Here is a 20,297-nt window from a genome sequence, read left to right on the forward strand (position 1 = left end):
CATGAGACCTTCGTGGTAAGCAGCCTGGAACATATATATCATAAGGGGAAGCAACTGTTAATATAAATATAAAGCACCCCCCTCCAATCGGTATCAAACACAACTAAAATACAGAATTCCGAAGTAAGGCAAATACACAACTGGCCATTAAAATTGCTACACCACGAAGATGACGTGCTACAGACCCGAAATTTAACCGACAGAAAGAAGATGCTCTGATATGCAAATGATTAGCTATTCAGAGCATTCGCACAAGATTGGCGCCGGTGGCGACACCTACAACGTCCTGACATGAGGAAAGTCTCCAATCGATTTCTCATATACAAAACAGACGGGCGTTGCCTGGTGAAATGTTGTTGTGATGCCTCGTGTAAGGAGGAGAAACGCGTACTATCACGTTTCCGACTTTGATAAAGGACGGATCGTAGCCTATCGCGATTGCAATTTATCGTATTGCGACATTGCTGCTCGCGTTGGTCGAGATCCAATGACTGTTAGCAGAATATGGAATCGGTGGGTTCAGGAGGGTAATACGGAACGCCGTGCTGGATCCCAACGGCCTCGTATCACTAGCAGTCGAGATTACAGGCATCTTATCCACATGGCTATAATGGATCGTGCAACCACGTCTCGATCCCTGAGTCAACATATGGGGACGTTTGCAAGACAACAACCATCTACACGAACAGTTCGATGATGTTTGCAGCAGCATGGACTATCAGCTCGGAGACCATGGCTGCGGTTACCCTTGACGCTGCATCACAGACAGGAGCGCCTGCGATGGTGTACTCAACGACGAACCTGGATGCACGAATGGCAAAACGTCATTTTTTCGGATGAATCCAGGTTCTCTTTACAGCATCATTATGGTCGCATCCGTGTTTGGCGACATCGCGGTAAACGCATATTGAAAGCGTGTATTCGTCATCGCCGTACTGGCGTATCACCCGGCGTAATAGTATGGGGTGGCATTGGTTACACGTCTCGGTCACCTCTTGTTCCCACTGACGGCACTTTGAACAGTGGACGTTACATTTCAGATGTGTTACGACCCGTGGCTCCACCCTTCATTCGATCTCTTCGAAACCCTACATTTCAGCAGGATAATGCACGACCGCATGTTGCAGATCCTGTACGGGCCTTTCTGCATACAGGAAATGTTCGACTGCTGCCCTGGCCAGCACATTCTCCAGATCTCCACCAATCGAAAACGTCTGGTCAATGGTGGCCGAGCAACTGGCTCGTCACAATACGCCAAGCAGCTGTGCCTGTACACGCCATCCAAGCTCTGTTTGACTCAATGCCCAGGCGTATCAAGGCCGTTATTACGGCCAGAGGTAGTTGTTCTGGGTACTGATTTCTCAGGATCTATGCACCCAAATTGCGTGAAAATGTAATCACATGTCAGTTCTAGTATAATATATTTGTCCAATGAATACCCGTTTATCATCTGCATTTCTTCTTGGTGTAGCAATTTTAATGGCCAGTAGTGTAGTTAACAAGCGAACAACGGCAGTAGCCGGTTGAATATGCGGAAGGGATTAGCTAAGCCCAGTGGACAGAAGCGGCGAACAAATCATAATATATCTACATTGAAATCTACATACACACTCCGCAAGCCACCATACGGTGCATGTGTACGTGGTACGTTGTACCACTATTAGTTAAATCCTGTCCTGTTCCACTCGAAAATAGAGCGAGGGAAAAACGACAGTCTATATGCCTCTGCACGAGCTCTAATTTATCTTATCTACTCTTACACAGGTGGATAGTTCGGCCAACAGCTAAGAATAATTAACGCTCTCTAACAAAAACAGATACCTTTTTTCCAGATGCAGGAATTTACCTCACAAAAATCGATACAATAAGAGCCACAAGATAACTGACGTATACAGTGAAGCCGCTTTCCCGGTTTTTCTTGAAGTAAATAAACATGGTAATAAACAATGGCTAGTATGTCATGCAAGACTCAAACGAAAGCAACGTTAAATTGTACTCTAATAAAACAAAATTCAAGAATAAAAAAACAAGGCTGGCTTATAGAAAAATTTTGACGGTACGTAGGGGCTTGCAAACAAAATCAAGAAAATAACACTACGCAGTAACGTGGTAAGCAAAAATCGAAATCTAAATTAAAATCCACGTTCGTCGATCATGAATATGAGCTGAAGAAATCAGCTAACCACATCATAGCAGAAAAATATAAACGGGGGCCTTCACTCACAACAGAATATCGGAAGGATCGGCTACAAATACCGGTTAGATTCGACTGAAACAAGAATATAGTGTGTTACACGTCAGTTAAGATAAAATTACTGCCGGTTACAGAAAGGGCTCACCATAAAGTCCACAATACACTGATATAACAAAAGTCATGGAATGGCGATAAGCCCATTTACAGATGGCAGTAGTATGGCGTACTCAGTGTACAAAATGGGCAGTGCATTGGTGGAGCTGTCATTTCTACTAAGGTGATTTATGTGAAAAGGTGTCCGACGTGATGGCCGCACGACAATATTAGCAGACTTTGAACGTGGAATGGTAATTTTAGCTACACACATGGGACGTTCCATTTCCGAAATCGTTAAGGAATCCAATATACCGAGATCCATTGTGTCAAGAGTGTGCCGAGATTACCAAATTTCAGGCATTACCTCTCACCGTAGACAACGTAGTGGTCGACTGCTTCATTTAACGAATGAGAGCAGCTCCGTCTGCGTAGAGTTGTCAGTGTTAACAGACAAGCAACTCTGTATGAAATAACTGCAGAAATTAATTTGGGACATACGGTGAACGTATCCGTTGTGACAGTTGGACCATAGAAGACAGGTAAACCGTAGGCTGGTCAGATGAGTCCTGATTTCGGATGGTAAGAGTTGATGGTAGAGTTTGAGTGTGGCACAGATCCCACGACCCCATGGACCGAAGTAGTCAATAACGTACTTTGGAAGCTGGTGGTACCTCCGTAACGTTGTCGGCTGTGTTTAAATGGAATGGAACGGGTCCTCTGGTCCATCTGAACCGATCATTGACTGGAAATGATTATACTAAGATTCCTGGAGACCATTTGCAGCCATTCATGGATGGAATTTTTATGAATGACAACGCGCCATGTCATCGCGCTGCAATCGTTCGCAAGTGGTTTGAATAACACTCTAGACAGGCTGGTATCCTCCCGTTTCCCAGTAATGGGGCAGAGACATAAACAGGGGAGATAGTATCGAAAACCGAGCGATAATGAATGTCATGTCACACGAAGGCTACAGGAAGAAAGCATTGAGAATAAGTTATTCGATCCTCCAGGTTGGTGGTTGTGCAATGAGCATGTTCCTCACTCACATAAAATCTATGAAATACGAAGAGGTTAATAATATGCCTCAGAAGAACTGGAACTTTTTGACGACAGACTGGCGATGAAAAAATAAAAATGGCATTTCGATTTTGGAACTTGCAAGCCATTGCTACTAAAGTGAATATATTTCCCACAAGACTTAACACACTCAAAATGTTTGTTACTGTAACTTCCGAAACCTAGCGGAAAGGTAAAGAGAAAGCAACGTTTTGGGTCTTCGGTTGATTCTAGAATTAATGTGAATCATTGATGCCTCTCAGTTTTCTGTTTTAGACGTAGTAATTATAATAATTGTTCTCTAATATGCGATACACAGCGTCCTGCAGTCCTGCAGTGTTGTAGCAGGGGCAGGAATTCGATCTCATGGAGCACGAAGCGACGTGTGGTTGGGCAGAGTGCTTTAACGACTTACTATGTTGTTTTTCTGGTGGCTACTTCACATACCTCTTCATGAATTGTTTTCATACGTTATTCTGTTCCACTCTTAATGATTTTAGTACACCTGTCTGGTAACAAATTGATGGACCAAGACATTATTACCACGGGACCTACATCTACATCCATACTCCGCAAGCCACCTGACGGTGTGTGGCGGAGGGTACTTTGAGTACCTCTATCGGTTCTCCCTTCTATTCCAGTCTCGTGTTGTTCGTGGAAAGAAAGATTGTCGGTATGCCTCTGTATGGGCTCTAATCTCTCTGATTTTATCCTCATGGTCTCTTCGCGAGATATACGTAGGAGGGAGCAATATACTGTTTGACACCTCGGTGAAGTTATGTTCTCGAAACTTCAACAAAAGCCCGTACCAAGCTACTGAGTATCTCTCCTGCAGAGTCTTCCATTGGAGTTTATCTATCATCTCCGTAACGTTTTCGCGATTACTAAATGATCCTGTAACGAAGCGCGCTGCTCTCCGTTGGATCTTCTCTGTTTCTTCTATCAACCCTATCTGGTACGGATCCCACACTGCTGAGCAATATTCAAACAGTGGGCGAACAAACGTATTGTAGCCTACTTTCTTTGTTTTCGGATTGCATTTCCTTAGGATTCTTCCAATGAAGCTTAGTCTGGCATCTGCTTTACCGACGATCAACTTTATGTGATCATTCCATTTTAAATCACTCCTAATGCGTACTCCCAGATTATTTATGGAATTAACTGCTTCCAGTTGCTGACCTGCTATATTGTAGCTAAATGATAAAGGATCTTTCTCCCTCTGTGTATTCGCAGCACATTACACTTGTCTACATTGAGATTCAGTTGCCATTCCCTGCACCATGCGTCAATTCGTTGCAGATCCTCCTGCATTTCAGTACAATTGTCCTTTGTTACCTCTCTATATACTACAGCATCATCCGCCAGAAGCCTCATTGAACTTCCGATGTTATCCACAAGGTCATTTATATATATTGTGAATAGCAACGGTCCTACGACACTCCCCTGCGGCACACCTGAAATCATTCTTACTTCGGAAGACTTCTCCCCATTGAGAATGAAATGCTGCGTTCTGTTATCTAGAAACTCTTCAATCCAATCACACAATTGGTCTGATAGTCCATATGCTCTTACTTTGTTCATTAAACGACTGTGGGGAACTCTATCGAACGCCTTGCGGAAGTCAAGAAACACGGCATCTACCTGGGAACCCGTGTCTACGGCCCTCTGAGTCTCGTGGACGAATAGCGAGAACTGGGTTTCACACAATCGTCTTTTTCAAAACCCATGCTGATTCCTACAGAGTAGATTTTTAGTCTCCAGAAAAGTCATTATACTCGAACATAACACGAGTTCCAAAATTCTACAACTGATCGACGTTAGAGATATAGGTCTATAGTTCTGCACATCTGTTCGATGTCCCTTCTTGAAAACGGAGATGACCAGTGCCCTTTTCCAATCCTTTGGAACGCTACGCTCTTCTAGAGACCTACGGTACACCGCTGCAAGAAGGGGGGGCAAGTTCCTTGGCGTACTCTGTGTAAAATCGAACTGGTATCCTATCAGGTCCAGCGGCCTTTCCTCTTTGGGGCGATTTTAATTGTTTCTCTATCCCTCTGTCGTCTATTTCGATATCTACCATTTTGTCATCTGTGCGACAATCTAGAGAAGGAACTACCATGCAGTCTTCCTCTGTGAAACAGCTTTGGAAAAAGACATTTAGTATTTCGGCCTTTAGTCTGTCATCCTCCGTTTCAGTACCATTTTGGTCACAGAGTGTCTGGACGTTTTGTTTTGATCCACCTACCGCTTTGACATAAGACCAAAATTTCTTAGGATTTACTGGCAAGTCAGTACATAGAACTTTACTTTCGAATTCATTGAACGCCTCTCGCATAGCCCTCCTCACACTACATTTCGCTTCGCGTAATTTTTGTTTGTCTGCAAGGCTTTGGCTATGTTTATGTTTGCTGTGAAGTTCCCTTTACTTCCGCGGCAGTTTTCTAACTCGATTGCTGTACCACTGTAGCTCTTTTCCATCTCTTACGATCTTACTTGGCACATACTCATCTAATGTATACTGTACGATGGTTTTCAACTTTGTCCACTGATCCTCAACACTATCTGTACTTGAGACAAAACTTTTGTGTTGAGCCATCAAGTACTCTGAAAACTGCTTTTTGTCACTTTTACTAAACAGAGAAATCTCCTTACCGTTTTTAATATTTCTACTTACGACTGAAATCATCGATGCAGTAACCGCTTTATGATCGCTGATTCCCTGTTCTGCGTTAACTGTTTCAAATAGTTGGGGTCTGTTTGTCACCAGAAGGCCTAATATGTTATCGTCACGAGTCGGTTCTCTGTTTAAGTGCTCAAGGTAGTTTTCAGATAATGCACTTAAAAAAATTTCACTGGATTCATCGTCCCTGCCACCCGTTACAAACGTTTGTGTCTCCCAGTCTATATCCGGCAAATTAAAATCTCTACCCAGAACTATAGCATGGTCGGGAAATCTACTCAAAATAATTTCCAAATTTTCCTTCAGGTGCTCTGCCACAACAGCTGCTGAGCCAGGAGGCCTATAGAGACATCCAATTACCATGTTTGAGCCTGGGATTAATTGCCTGCTGGCCCCTCTGTTGAACGGAATATAAAAGTGATTCTTTGTGGCCTAGATTTTACAGGTCCTTTGTAAGTTTATGCAGATATGTGACACCTGAAACCTAAGGAACTAAATATCGTAAGTTACGTGCCGTTGGTTTTGGGCACTAAGCTGGCGTCGGATATTGTCCCCGATGTGTTCAGTGGCCGAGTTTCAAGGCCAATACATCCTCATGAGTTCTTAATGATACTTCTCGGAACACTGTACCACTATTCTGGCCTTAAGACGCAGACAATTGTCCAGCCGGAAGATGGCATCACCGTCGGCGAAGGCGTCAAGCATGGAGGGTTCCAGGTTCACTTAGCTTATAGCTGTCATGATGCCTTCAACTACTGCCATAGGTACCACAGAAGCCGCGGTTAATGTACCTCAAAAAATGATACTACCGCCACGTTCATGGGATGGTGCACATGTCGAGCAGTTATTCTCTGACAGCATATCTGGATACGACCATCGACATGGTTTAACAAGGTACGTGATTCATACAACCAACTGACACGTTTCCATTGATCCACGGCCCAATTTAGACGATCCTGTAACTGACGATGCCATTGGGTCAACATGGGAACACTTAGGCGTCGTCTGCTGTTGAGCCCCATGTTCAACAATGTGCCCTGAACAGCGTGCTCCGAAACACTTGTGCGTGCTCCAGCGTTGTATTCTACCATCACATTTGTCACAGGTCGACTCCTATCTTTACAGAAGAGCCTCCGGCGTCCACGTTCTGTGACGAGGCGTGGACGTCCAACACCTTATCTAAAAAATGGTTCAAATGGCTCTGAGCACGATGGGACTTAACATCTGTGGTCATCAGTCCCCTAGAACTTAGAACTACTTAAACCTAACTAACCTAAAAACATCACACACATCCATGCCCGAGGCAGGATTCGAACCTGCGACCGTAGCGGTCGCTCGGTTCCAGACTGTAGCGCCTAGGACCGCACGGCCACTCCGGCCGGCAACACCTTATCTCCTACTCGTAATTTCGCCGTGCTTCATTTACTTGGGCAGTGTTCGTAATATTTTGGGTCATCAGTGTAAGTGACTTATAAATTAATTCAGTAGAAAACGCAAGGAAGCTAAAGGGAAATGGCAGCAGGAAATGTTTGAAGAAATTGAAATGGAAATGGGCGACGGAAAAACTGGTTCAGCATATGATGATGAGGAAGTCACATACTCCTTGACGGAGCTTAGGGGAACGGTGCGGGAGACCTACACCGCAGTACTAATCAGGTTTCTGGTGGAGGTGGTTTCCCATTGCCTTCCTCCGACCATAATGGTGATGAATGATGATGATGAAGACAACACCTAGAAACCTCGAGGCAGGTGAAAATCCCTAACCCCGCCGGAAATCGAACCCGGGACCCCGTGCTCGGGAAGCGAGAACGCTATCGTGAGACCACGAGCTGCATATATTGAAATCAAAATAATTTTCGGTGAATACAAATGTAAATGTCTCAGTGTAAAGAATTCAAGAGGGTAGCACTGTAAAACGCAAACGAGGCAGTGGTTAGGAGAAGGAACTGTCTAGTAACACATACGCGAATACAGACTTGCTCGGCGTGTGCGCTAATCGAGTTCTCGAAAAATCAGTCGCATAATCTGTTTTATCTGTAGGATGTTTTGACAAGTTCCTCACTTATTATGTCGATCAAAAACCTAGCAAAAACCGTGTTTCAATCAGTTCTTATCTATTTTTCTTTAATCTACCAATTTCGACACATTGCTGGTACCATTCTTAGGCTCTATGTATACAGTGAACGGATGTATCACCAAGCTTGGTGCAATACAACGGGAGCCGTCAAATAAATCTGAATTCCCTGGATATTTTTCTTAGGTGAGTACCCTGACAATTAGGGTCCGTGGATTCATGAGGTTGTCTCCATAACCGTACATTTCCATCCGCTCGATACAATTTGAAACGAGACTCCTCCGACCAGGCAACATGTTTCCAGTCATCAATAGTCCAATGTCGGTGTTGACGGGTCCAAGAGAGGAGTAAAGCTTTGTGTAGAGCAGTTATCAAGGCTACAAGAGTGGGCTTTCGACTCCGGAAGCCCATATCGATAACGTCTCGTTGGATGATTCGCACGCTGACACTTGTTGATGGCCCAGCATTGAAATCTGCAGCAGTTTGCGGAAGAGTAGCATTTCTGTCACGTTGAAGGATCGTCTTCAGTATTCGTTGGTCCCGTTCTTGCAGAATCTTTTTCCAGCCGCAGTGATGTCGGAGATTTGATGTTTTGTGGAATTCCTGATAGTCACAACACATTCGTCAACAGGTCGTAAGGGAAAATCCCCACTTCATCGCTACCTCGGAGATGCTATGTCCCACAGCTCGTGGCTCGGCTATAACGCCACGTTCAAACTCACACAAATCTTGTTAACCTGCCATTGTAGCATTAGTAACCGATCTAACAACTGCGCCAGACACTAGTTGTCATATAGGCGTTGCCGATCGCAGCGCCGTATTCTGCCTGTTTACATATCTCTGTGTTTGAATACGCATGCCTGTACCAGTTTCTTAGGCGCTTCGTGTACATCAGTTGCGATCTGCTCTTGTAGGACGAGAATGGTCTCCTCTGTATGAATCTTGGTAAAGAGAGACTTGATATCGAAACTAACCATAGTGTCAGTTGATAGTCTCCGTTGCTCTTCCACTAGTTGTTCAAAGAAGGAACAATGCTTCACACACTACATCTGAGTGAACGCACATGGGAATTTGGGCAGGACGGTAGGCGTGCTCGGATGGCCGAGGTGGTTAACACAACCGCTATAGAGAAGAAAAACGTCGAGTCTGAGTTCCAGTCCGTCACCGTTGCCAATGCCTGTACACAACTGAGATCTGAAAATTTCTCTCTCGTTCTATATATACGGCTGCTGAATCATCCAAATCTTGTCCGTTATTTCGCACATGTCCGAAAGAACAGATACCACCCATATAAACACCGTAAATATGTTTGAAAGAATGTATATACGACCGATAAACGAATAAGAAACTCACATTGTATGTACCTAAAATAATGTGGTTATAATATTTTTATGTAAGCTTCATATTTTATTGAAGGTTTTTCAAGTAACGAACTTGTTACTTACCATAACCAACAGCCGAGTTCTTCAGTTAATGCATATGGCACAAGTTCTAACACAGACTAGTCACGACGCTGCTGTTCATTTGTGTTATACAATGCGGCAGTAGCGCTCCAAGTGGACAGAAAAATATACTGCTATAGAGTCTATCGGATGAGTGAGAATTGTTGTTTATATAGGCTTCTAACAAAGTTTTTTACAGTTAGAAGCGTGTGTAATGCTATAAAAATCAACAATAACTAAAAAACGACACCATGTTTACCTTTCTTTAGTTTCCTAAGGACCCTGGGATGTATGAAACGTTCAATACGGGGCAGTTAATTTACATTTCTCTTGTAACCTACAGATATTTACTGAAGAATATCGTTTTCTTTTAAGAACAAGAAAATGGATTGAAGACTAGACTGTTGGTAGAAGGACGTATGTCCACTCAACAAGGTGCTTCACATCAGTGAATTTGGAACTTTGGAAAATTGTATGCAATGCAATACCTACATTATTTAAAGTAACAAAAAAGCCACCACAACCGTAGCTGAAGGGAAAACCATAGACCCGACAATTAAGCGTCTGAAGCTATAAAACTTTTCCCAACAGACAAGGAACCAATTCCGTAACTGTTGCCGTATCTGAGTCCCAAACGGTAAGAATCATCAACACATCCTGTTTCGAAGCAAAAATAATTCCGTCCTTAAGGACCATAAGGCCAAAATCACATTGTCTCGATTTTGAAGATTGTAGCGTGTATGTATGCTCATGACGACTGTTAAACTTGATGTAAAACAGTTTTATCAGTGCTGTGTCATTACGATGTATATATGAACATTTGCGAAAACCTGGCTCTCCCATTTTCTGATAATCACTTGCTCAGGTGCCCAATACACAAATTTTCATTGCTCTAGGAAAGCTCACTGTCTACAATGGCGCTCATTTCTTGATAAAGGCTGTAAGCTCTTGAAGGAATATCACATCCCAAACTGACGTCCCGTGGTTTAAGCAATCCGATCTTTAAAATGGATGCTGAGAATATTAGGACCCTTACAAGGGTTACCAGCCTCACTACCAAACCAAAACATGGCATTCGTGGTAGCAATGTACATCTCAGAAACTTTACAATGATGAAGTTTTCAACAGGTTGCCACGAACTGTTCCTCAAAGTAATATAGTCTTTATAGGAGTCGTGAGAGGACACCATTTTCTTCAAGTCACGTCGAGGGAGAAAACAATTTGTTATTTTCCCACCGACCGTAAATGCCTTGCAAAATTTAGTGTCCAAATACGTAGGTGGAAGATAAATATCAACCATGAAACTTAAAGACTTAACAAAACAACTAGCTCATGCTTGAAACAGAGTCAAATAGAAACTAGATTTCGTGTCTGAAGTGAAAAGTTTTATCTGAAACTCAAGCCACAGAATAACCTTTATGAAAACGCTGATAATGAGGGCCATGAATAGTTGGGACAGGTCGTAATTGTGTGTGTGGTATATTTAGTATTCGTTCTTTATGTTCTGATTCTAGTTTCACATTAATTACTAACTACGGATTAGTCAAAAAGACACTATTGCCACTGGCCTGTACATGAAAATTTCTCGGATTAACATTAACAATACCAATCACACATTAATTAAAATTTCATGAATTGGAGTGGGTAGATTATTTTATAGGAAATATATGATATTGAAATTTGTTTAAAAAAACAAGTCAAATCTATGAGAATGGTGGTTTGCCTATGAACCTGATTTTCACAAACATCTGTTTCTCTCATAACTTTTTGTCTGTGCTTTGGCCACTTGTGATTCTCAGTCCGTCAATTATACACTCCTGGAAATTGAAATAAGAACACCGTGAATTCATTGTCCTAGGAAGGGGAAACTTTATTGACACATTCCTGGGGTCAGATACATCACATGATCATACTGACAGAACCACAGGCACATAGACACAGGCAACAGAGCATGCACAATGTCGGCACTAGTACAGTGTATATCCACCTTTCGCAGCAATGCAGGCTGCTATTCTCCCATGGAGACGATCGTAGAGATGCTGGATGTAGTCCTGTGGAACGGCTTGCCATGCTGTTTCCACCTGGCGCCTCAGTTGGACCAGCGTTCGTGCTGGACGTGCAGACCGCGTGAGACGACGCTTCATCCAGTCCCAAACATGCTCAATGGGGGACGGATCCGGAGATCTTGCTGGCCAGGGTAGTTGACTTACACCTTCTAGAGCACGTTGGGTGGCACGGGATACATGCGGACGTGCACTGTCCTGTTGGAACAGCAAGTTCCCTTGCCGGTCTAGGAATGGTAGAACGATGGGTTCGATGACGGTTTGGATGTACCGTGCACTATTCAGTGTCCCCTCGACGATCACCAGTGGTGTACGGCCAGTGTAGGAGATCGCTCCCCACACCATGATGCCGGGTGTTGGCCCTGTGTGCCTCGGTCGTATGCAGTCCTGATTGTGGCGCTCACCTGCACGGCGCCAAACACGCATACGACCATCATTGGCACCAAGGCAGAAGCGACTCTCATCGCTGAAGACGACACGTCTCCATTCGTCCCTCCATTCACGCCTGTCGCGACACCACTGGAGGCGGGCTGCACGATGTTGGGGCGTGAGCGGAAGACGGCCTAACGGTGTGCGGGACCGTAGCCCAGCTTCATGGAGACGGTTGCGAATGGTCCTCGCCGATACCCCAGGAGCAACAGTGTCCCTAATTTGCTGGGAAGTGGCGGTGCGGTCCCCTACGGCACAGCGTAGGATCCTACGGTCTTGGCGTGCATCCGTGCGTCGCTGCGGCCCGGTCCCAGGTCGACGGGCACGTGCACCTTCCGCCGACCACTGGCGACAACATCGATGTACTGTGGAGACCTCACGCCCCACGTGTTGAGCAATTCGGCGGTACGTCCGGCCTCCCGCATGCCCACTATACGCCCTCGCTCAAAGTCCGTCAACTGCACATACGGTTCACGTCCACGCTGTCGCGGCATGCTACCAGTGTTAAAGACTGCGATGGAGCTCCGTATGCCACGGCAAACTGGCTGACACTGACGGCGGCGGTGCACAAATGCTGCGCAGCTAGCGCCATTCGACGGCCAACACCGCGGTTCCTGGTGTGTCCGCTGTGCCGTGCGTGTGATCATTGCTTGTACAGCCCTCTCGCAGTGTCCGGAGCAAGTATGGTGGGTCTGACACACCGGTGTCAATGTGTTCTTTTTTCCATTTCCAGGAGTGTAGTTACAAAAGTATTCATGTATTAGAAGATCGAGTGAAGTGTGAGAATGTGTGAATAACGAGACTGCACACAAAACCGTCATGTGTCAAGGAGAGTGCCTATCAGAGTCACGGTTAAGATTTCGGCTGACGGGCCATGCCATGGCTCCAGTACCAAAGTGCTGAGCCTACTGTACAATTTCCCCACACGGAGTCAAGCGCGAGGGGGAGGGGGGAGGGAGAGGAGAAAAATTGAACGTACTGTATTTGAATGGCAATGAAATCGCACTGTATATAACTTGATTTTATTTTTCACATTCATCAACAACATATATCACAAACAAAACAAATTTTTAGTATTATTTAATTACTTTTAGCGCACTGAAGAGATAATATAACTTTTATCTGGTACATAACTGTCGGCATATGGACACACATACATAGTTTCACAGTATTTTACACTCAAGTTATCATGTAAACTGACTTATTTAGTTTCATAATCGAAAAGAGGTCTTTCGCACAAATAAGTCGATAGAAGTGTTGTAGTACTTACTTTTACAACCTCGTTATGGAGACTTGGAAACTCTACCTGAGAAAAGCACTGTAGACACCCTCGACAGTTTAACGTAACAAGATTTGTCATTAAAACTGGAATTACCATGCAGGTCAATCAGTTACATCTGCACATGGACAGGGGTACCTTAAGCTGAAACGACAATCGATCTCAGAAACATATGTAACATTCCAAATGACCTCAGAACGTTTAGGAAAGTATCCTTGTGCACGTGGCACTGGCCTATCGTAATAAGGACAACAGCAGAAATCCACGAAATATGTGTTTACACTGCCTTGCTTCCAGCGGATTAAGCTACAGTTATACACATATTTCAAATTATTTCTTCATGAATGATTTGTAGCCTATGTTACAGAATCAATGCGATTAGGCTGTTTCCACATTTATTTCACGATAATTCATGTCTCTTGAAAATTTACTAGCGTTTGGAATTCAAAAATACAGCCAAATGTTTTAGTTATGTAGAAAAATAATTAAAAACAAACATTAACTTACGCTTAGCATTTTAGCCGCTAGAGGAGGTAGTGTTCCAACTGTCAGACGGTAACAGCTTTCACAGTAGTGCTGCGACTGTATATCTTGGACCGGGCTGCTACTCTGAGATGTTGGTACAGGAGGCGACGTAGTTGTGGGTTGCATAAAACCAGACCAAAAAAGGTAGGAAAATTTATGAGCACCTTTCATAGACAAAACACATACTGACGTAACATTAAGAATTCCAGTCACGATCTCGGTGGCAACTGAACCCGCGAATGCTGCTTTACTATAGTAGAGACCCCGCTGCAGCAGCCAGAGCGCCGAGCCACGCCCGGGCGGAGTGCCAGAACTTCGGGACTATTCAAGGCCCTCCAGACACAGCCGCAGGGTTTCGCTCGTCCATCCCGCTGTCCTGAAGAGGCACCGCCATAATGACTGGGAAGGGGTGGCAAACCAAGAGCGAGCACATTACCGTAAATTGTCCGCCATCCTGTTCCTAACCCTCTATTTATGCACGCTCGCAGAGTTGACCTCCTGCCAACTAAGTGCACATGCCAGGGCGTTAAACAACAAACAGACGACTTCCGACGAATCTCACTTGAAATTTCAATTAGCTGTCGTTGCAAAATTACGAAATTCCAAGTGCCAGATAGAATTTGTAGCGTTACGTTACTATATCTGAAATAATTTCACGGAGAAATAATTCTGTGCACTAGTTTTCTACTGTAGTTAAAAGGCTGCATAGAACAGTTATACAGGGTGATTCAAATGCCCCCACAGATGTCGTTTTATACAACGCGCAATGTTAAATCGACCTTCAAAAGCCAACCGCGAGTTTTTCAAATCCTCTCGCTCGCTACACCCAAGCTATTAATCCTACAGAAAAATGAGCATGACCTTTTTGTAGGAAATTTAATGTAGTTAAATTTTGTACTGGTACGCATTTTCGCTGGAGGCAACTGTTTTCAAGCTATTCAAGGAAAACCTACAGAAGAGACTGTCATAGGCATCTCCACGGCCACACGTTTCGTCACCAGTCAGGATGTCTAGTATCTTGTTCGTGGCACTCCCTCCCACCATTGCACAGAAATTCCCACTAGACGAACGATTCCCGATATTCGACCTTTTTTGGTTGCTGTTGATTGTGCTATTACGCCACCAACACAGTCGGCTATTTCGTTAACATTATTGATTTAAATGTGCCTGTAAGAGTAGTGAAAGAAAAACTACTTCTGTAAACGTTATACTAAAACTAATTACACTACTGGCCATTAAAATTGCCACACCAAGAAGAAATTCAAATGATAAACGGGTATTCATTGGACAAATATATTATACTAGAACTGACATGTGATTACATTTTCACGCAATTTGCGTGCATACATCCTGAGAAATTAGTACCCAGCATAAACACCTTTGGCCGTAATAACAGCCTTCAAACGCCTGGGCATTGAGTCAAACAGAGCTTGGATGGCGTGTACAGGTACAGCTGCCCATGCAGCTTCAACACGACACCACAGTTCATCAAGAGTAGTGACTGGCGTATTGTGAGAACCAGTTGCTCGGCCACCATTGACCAGACGTTTTCAATTGGTGAGAGATCTGGAGAATGTGCTGGGCAGGGCAGCAGTCGAACTTTTTCTGTATCCAGAAAGGCCCGTACAGGATCTGCAACATGCGGCCGTGCATTATCCTGCTGAAATGTAGGGTTTCGGCAGGGACCGAATGAAGGGTAGAGCCACGGGTCGTAACACATCTGAAATGTAACGTTCACTGTTCAAAGTACCGTCAATGCGAACAAGTGGTGATCGAGACGTGTAACCAATAGCACCCTATATCATCACGCCAGGTGATAAGCCAGTATGGCGATGTCGAATACACGCTTCCAATGTGCGTTCACCGCGATGTCGCCAAACACGGATGCGATCATCATGATGCTGTAAACAGAACCTGGATTCATCCGAAAAAATGACGTTTTGCCATTCGTCGTCGAACTGTTCGTGCAGATGGTTGTTGTCTAACAAACGTCCCCATCTGTTGACTCAGGGATCGATACGTGGCTGCACGATCCGTTACAGCCATGCGGATAAGATGCCTGTCATCTCGACTGCTAGTGATACGAGGCCGTTGGGATCCAGCACGTCGTTCCGTATCACCCTCATGAACCCACCGATTCCATGTTCTGCTAACAGTCATTGGATCTTAACCAACGCGAGCAGCAAAGTCGCGATACGATAAACCGCAATCGCGATAGGCTACAATCCGACGTTTATCAAAGTCGGAAACGTGATGGTACGCATTTCTCCTCCTTACACGAGGCATCACAACAACGTTTCACCAGGCAACGCCGGTCAACTACTGTTGGTGTATGAGAAATCAGTTGGAAACGTTGCTCATGTCAGCACGTTGTAGGTGTCGCCACCGGCGCCAACCTTGTGTGAATGCTCTGAAAAGCTAATCATTTGCATATCACACCATTTCTTCCTGCCGGTTAAATTTCGCGTCTGTAGCACTTCGTCTTTGTGGTGTGACAATTTTAATGGCCAGTAGCGTATATTGACAATTCTATGCTAACTTAATCACTACTGTGGGATCCTGCCTACTCGTGTCTTACAAGGTACCTAGGAAGCTGTTTTCTCGTATAGCTAGGCAACATACAAGCAAATCACCTTAATGGCTTTTTTTTTACAATAAAGTAGATTGACAATACTTAACTTGGCGTCTTTACAAAGATCGGTCGCAAGCAATTAGCGACACGCAAATAATCAATGTCCTTCGCTATACACAATGTCGATGCAAGTAGTTGATATGGATTACAAGTCACGGCTCTTCTAGTGCGGCTCTACTAGTGCGACTCTTCTACTGTTTGGCTGACGTCGTCTCACAGCCCTCTCACCTGCATCGTTCTTGATCTTCGTGCCGGCGCTTGTCGTTACGCCGGGACACTTCCAAGCACAGCAGTTTCGTAGTGAGAAGGCCTGACGAATACAACAATGTAGTTGTTTGGTTTATGCTATTAAGATTCACAAAACTGTTAGGTACATTGTACACAAATGTCTGTTTTACAGTTTCTGCGTGCTCGAAAAAGCTGATGGCTAATAAGACCAAAAGACATATAATGTGGTAAATAATTCGTGCAATCGCTATTTTTTTTACAGTGGTAGGAGGGAAAGCCATCAACATCATACCGGAAATCCTGACCGGGCCTCTAGCGAAAATTTAACTGCTGTACATTAAATTTCATACAAAAAGGTCCTGTTCATTTTCTCTACAGGACTGATACTTCGTGTGCAGCGACCGAAAGGATATGAAAATATCGCGTGTTGTTTTTTAAGGCAGAATATAACATTTCGGGTTGCATAAAACGATATTGGTAGGGGCAGCTGAATTACCCAATGTAGACTTATATTAAGGAATGTTCTGTAGCAAAGTGACTGTGATGGCTGTCGTTACTGTTATAGTTGCCACAGTTCACTTACTTAAAAGAAGTATGATAGCCACAATTTTACTTCTAAAACATCTTCTAGAAGTTTAAGCATCTATAGTAGATATGTGTATTAATACGAGATACAAGTCCTGTGTGTACGACATTGGGGTATTCAGTGGTATTGTCTACTAGTAGAAAACAAAACACTTGTTCAGAACATGACTCAAAATATCTCCAGCAGTCACATGGTTCTTCTACTCTCATGTGTGTATCACATACAGAGGTTGGACAAAAATATGTAAACAGCGCAAAAAACAACACATTACCATACCTAACACGGCGTAGGAAAACCGTTGGCCTTGAAAGCCGCTTCCAGTTGCCTCTGACTGGATACATTCAAGTGCTGTATGGTTCTCAAGGAAAACCCATACTATTCTTCTCGGAAAACAGTGGCAAGTTGAGGTAACGCTGATGGAGATGGATGGTGATCATGCACCCTTCTCTCCAAAGCAGACCACAAATACTCAATACTACTGAGATCTGGTGACTGTGGTCGCCAAGAGAGAAGTGATAATTCACCCTCGGGCTCACAAAACCAGTCCCCGACGATGCGAGCTGTGTGAACAGTGGCCTCGTCACTTTTGGCGCAGAGCCACAATTTGGGAACAAACACCGTGCCACGCGATGGACTTGCTAATCCAAAATGGTGACATAATCCTTAGTGGTAATGCGAACTTGCAGAGTAACCATGGGCACCATCAAATGCCGCAATATGTCTCCCCAAGTCATCTTAGAACCCCCACCACGTTTCACTCGTAGTGCGTAAAATAGGTCAGAAACTGGAAACAGTGTGAAACAAGACTCATCCGTCCAAATGGCTTTCTTCTGCTGCTCCATAGTCTATGTTCTATCGCTTCGGCACCAAATTTGCCTGTTACGGTCATTAGCATCATTGACGAGTGGCTTTGGAATTCATGTTCGGCCTGCAGTTTCCAGCTTATGGCACGTCCTTCGGGTTGTTTCGGTGGTGACAGGATTCACGAGTGCGACATGCAGTGCTGCTGTGACTTTTGCAGCTGTCTTCCTCTTATTTTTCGTCGCAATCCTGGGCCTCTGACTGCTGCCTGAAGGACAACGAGGAGCTGCGTGTTTTGCTTCTGGGCCTCCCTGAATTAAAAAAAAAATGGTTGAAATGGCTCTGAGCACTATGGGACTTAACTTCTGAGGTCATCAGTCTCCTAGAACTTAAAACTACTTAAACCTAACTAACCTAAGGACTTCACACACATCCATGCCCAAGGCAGGATTCGAACCTGCGACCGTAGCGGTCACGTGGTTCAAGACTGACGCGCCTAGAACCGTATGGCCCCACTGGCCAGCCTCCCTGAATTCCTTCATCATCTCCGTGACGAGGTTAATGGTCTCGGCCATCATGCCTAACAGCTGTAACAGCTGATCCGAGGGGGGGGGAGGGGGGGAGGGGGGAGCGGGTGTTGGCGAACAGCTGAGGTTTGCACTCTCTGTTGCAGTTTGTGTTACAGGTTCCCTAGTACTTTCTCTGTTGGGGACCTGGTTGTTGTTTTTTTGTTTTACCCAGTGTTGATTTTGTGTTTTTGGTTGATGTTGTGGTGACAGGGCTACGCTTTCGTGACGTCTTTGTGGAGATACCGCTTCAGCGTATGTTGCCCTGAGGATGTCGGGTCTTGGTTTAATCCAAGTCTTGTCTGAGTGTGTTTATGTGTTTGATTTCTTTGTGTGTGTAGAGTTGATGGTGTTTTCTTTTTGTGTGTGTGTGGGGGGAGGGAGGGAGGGGTGCCTTAGCGCCTTTTGCCTGCTGTGTGTGTCTTTTATGGACCTCACAACCTTGGTAACCCGCTGTGTGGTTTTTGCTGCCCAACGTGCACTTTATCTGTTGGTCCTCGGGTTTCAGTGTACAGAACCTCGTGTCGTGGGTCTCGGCGCACTTCCTACATCTTAGCGCCATGGTGCAGTGTACGGCGGTATGGCGATATGGTTCAGTCCCTGACACCTGAAGCACTGCACCGTCTGGTTTTTTCGGGGCAGTGGCTTGATGGTGACAGGCACAGCCAGGGCCATTTTTATCTCCTTTTTGTTCTGGGGGACATCAGGCAGTGTGACCTGGAATAATGGCCATTTGCTTTCAGCTTTGTCCATCTGCTGGAGACCCTTGACGACGATTCCCTGGGCAGTCAGATCTGTTTTAATAGCCTGAGGGGACAGTCGTCTTGGGAGGCCTCTGATGACAATACTTTTGTTGCGTGTTTTTGTTATGTGGAATGTGTAGTGGGGTATGTTTTTGCTCGTTAAAAGTGTTTTTACTGTGGTGTAGTCTTCCAATGTGTGAAGAGTTATTTTTATTTTGTCACCACTGGCAGGTTTTGCCTTGAAACTGTCTCCCCCGATTTCCGTTTTTAGCAGCTTGAAGAGTTCCTCATAATTTCGAGGAAACTCCGCGACAATTGGAGGGAGATGGTGAGTGCCATGTTTCTGTGTTCGTGTTTCTATTGAGTTGTTTCGGGTTGCCTCTGGCTTATCAGCCACCTCCTGAAACCTGTTCAGGGTGGGTTCTGCTCCCCGGGCTACTGGAAGCTTCGTCTGGCGAAAGGTTTTCCTCGCCAACACGAAACCGTCCGAATCTTTGCCCGGTTACGTAGTTCCCTTCCAGGGCAATGGTTTCCTGGTACCCTCCTGGGGCAACAAGAAGTGCTGTCAGGGGCGCAGAGCTCCTCGGAGGGTGAGGAAGTGGTTGGTGTTGGTGTTGTGGACCTTTTCTTGCTCTTGGAGTGCTTATCCTTGCGCTCCTTCTTCGCATGCCGCTGTTTGTATGAAGTGGACTTGTGTGTGGGGGGACCGGCCGGGGGGGGGGGGGGATTTTAGGTATTTGGATCGGGTGGAGGGTTGGTGGAAGCGGTAGGTTTGGGGAGGATTTTAATGGATTGACGGGTCATCTGCTTGCCTTTACTCAGGTCTGATATGTAACCTGCAATGTTATTTGTGGCACTTTTTTTGTGGTTTTATGGGCAACAACTACAGTGGTCATTAGC

The sequence above is a fragment of the Schistocerca serialis genome, chromosome 8, assembly GCF_023864345.2.
Source record: "Schistocerca serialis cubense isolate TAMUIC-IGC-003099 chromosome 8, iqSchSeri2.2, whole genome shotgun sequence".
Taxonomy (NCBI): domain Eukaryota; kingdom Metazoa; phylum Arthropoda; class Insecta; order Orthoptera; family Acrididae; genus Schistocerca; species Schistocerca serialis.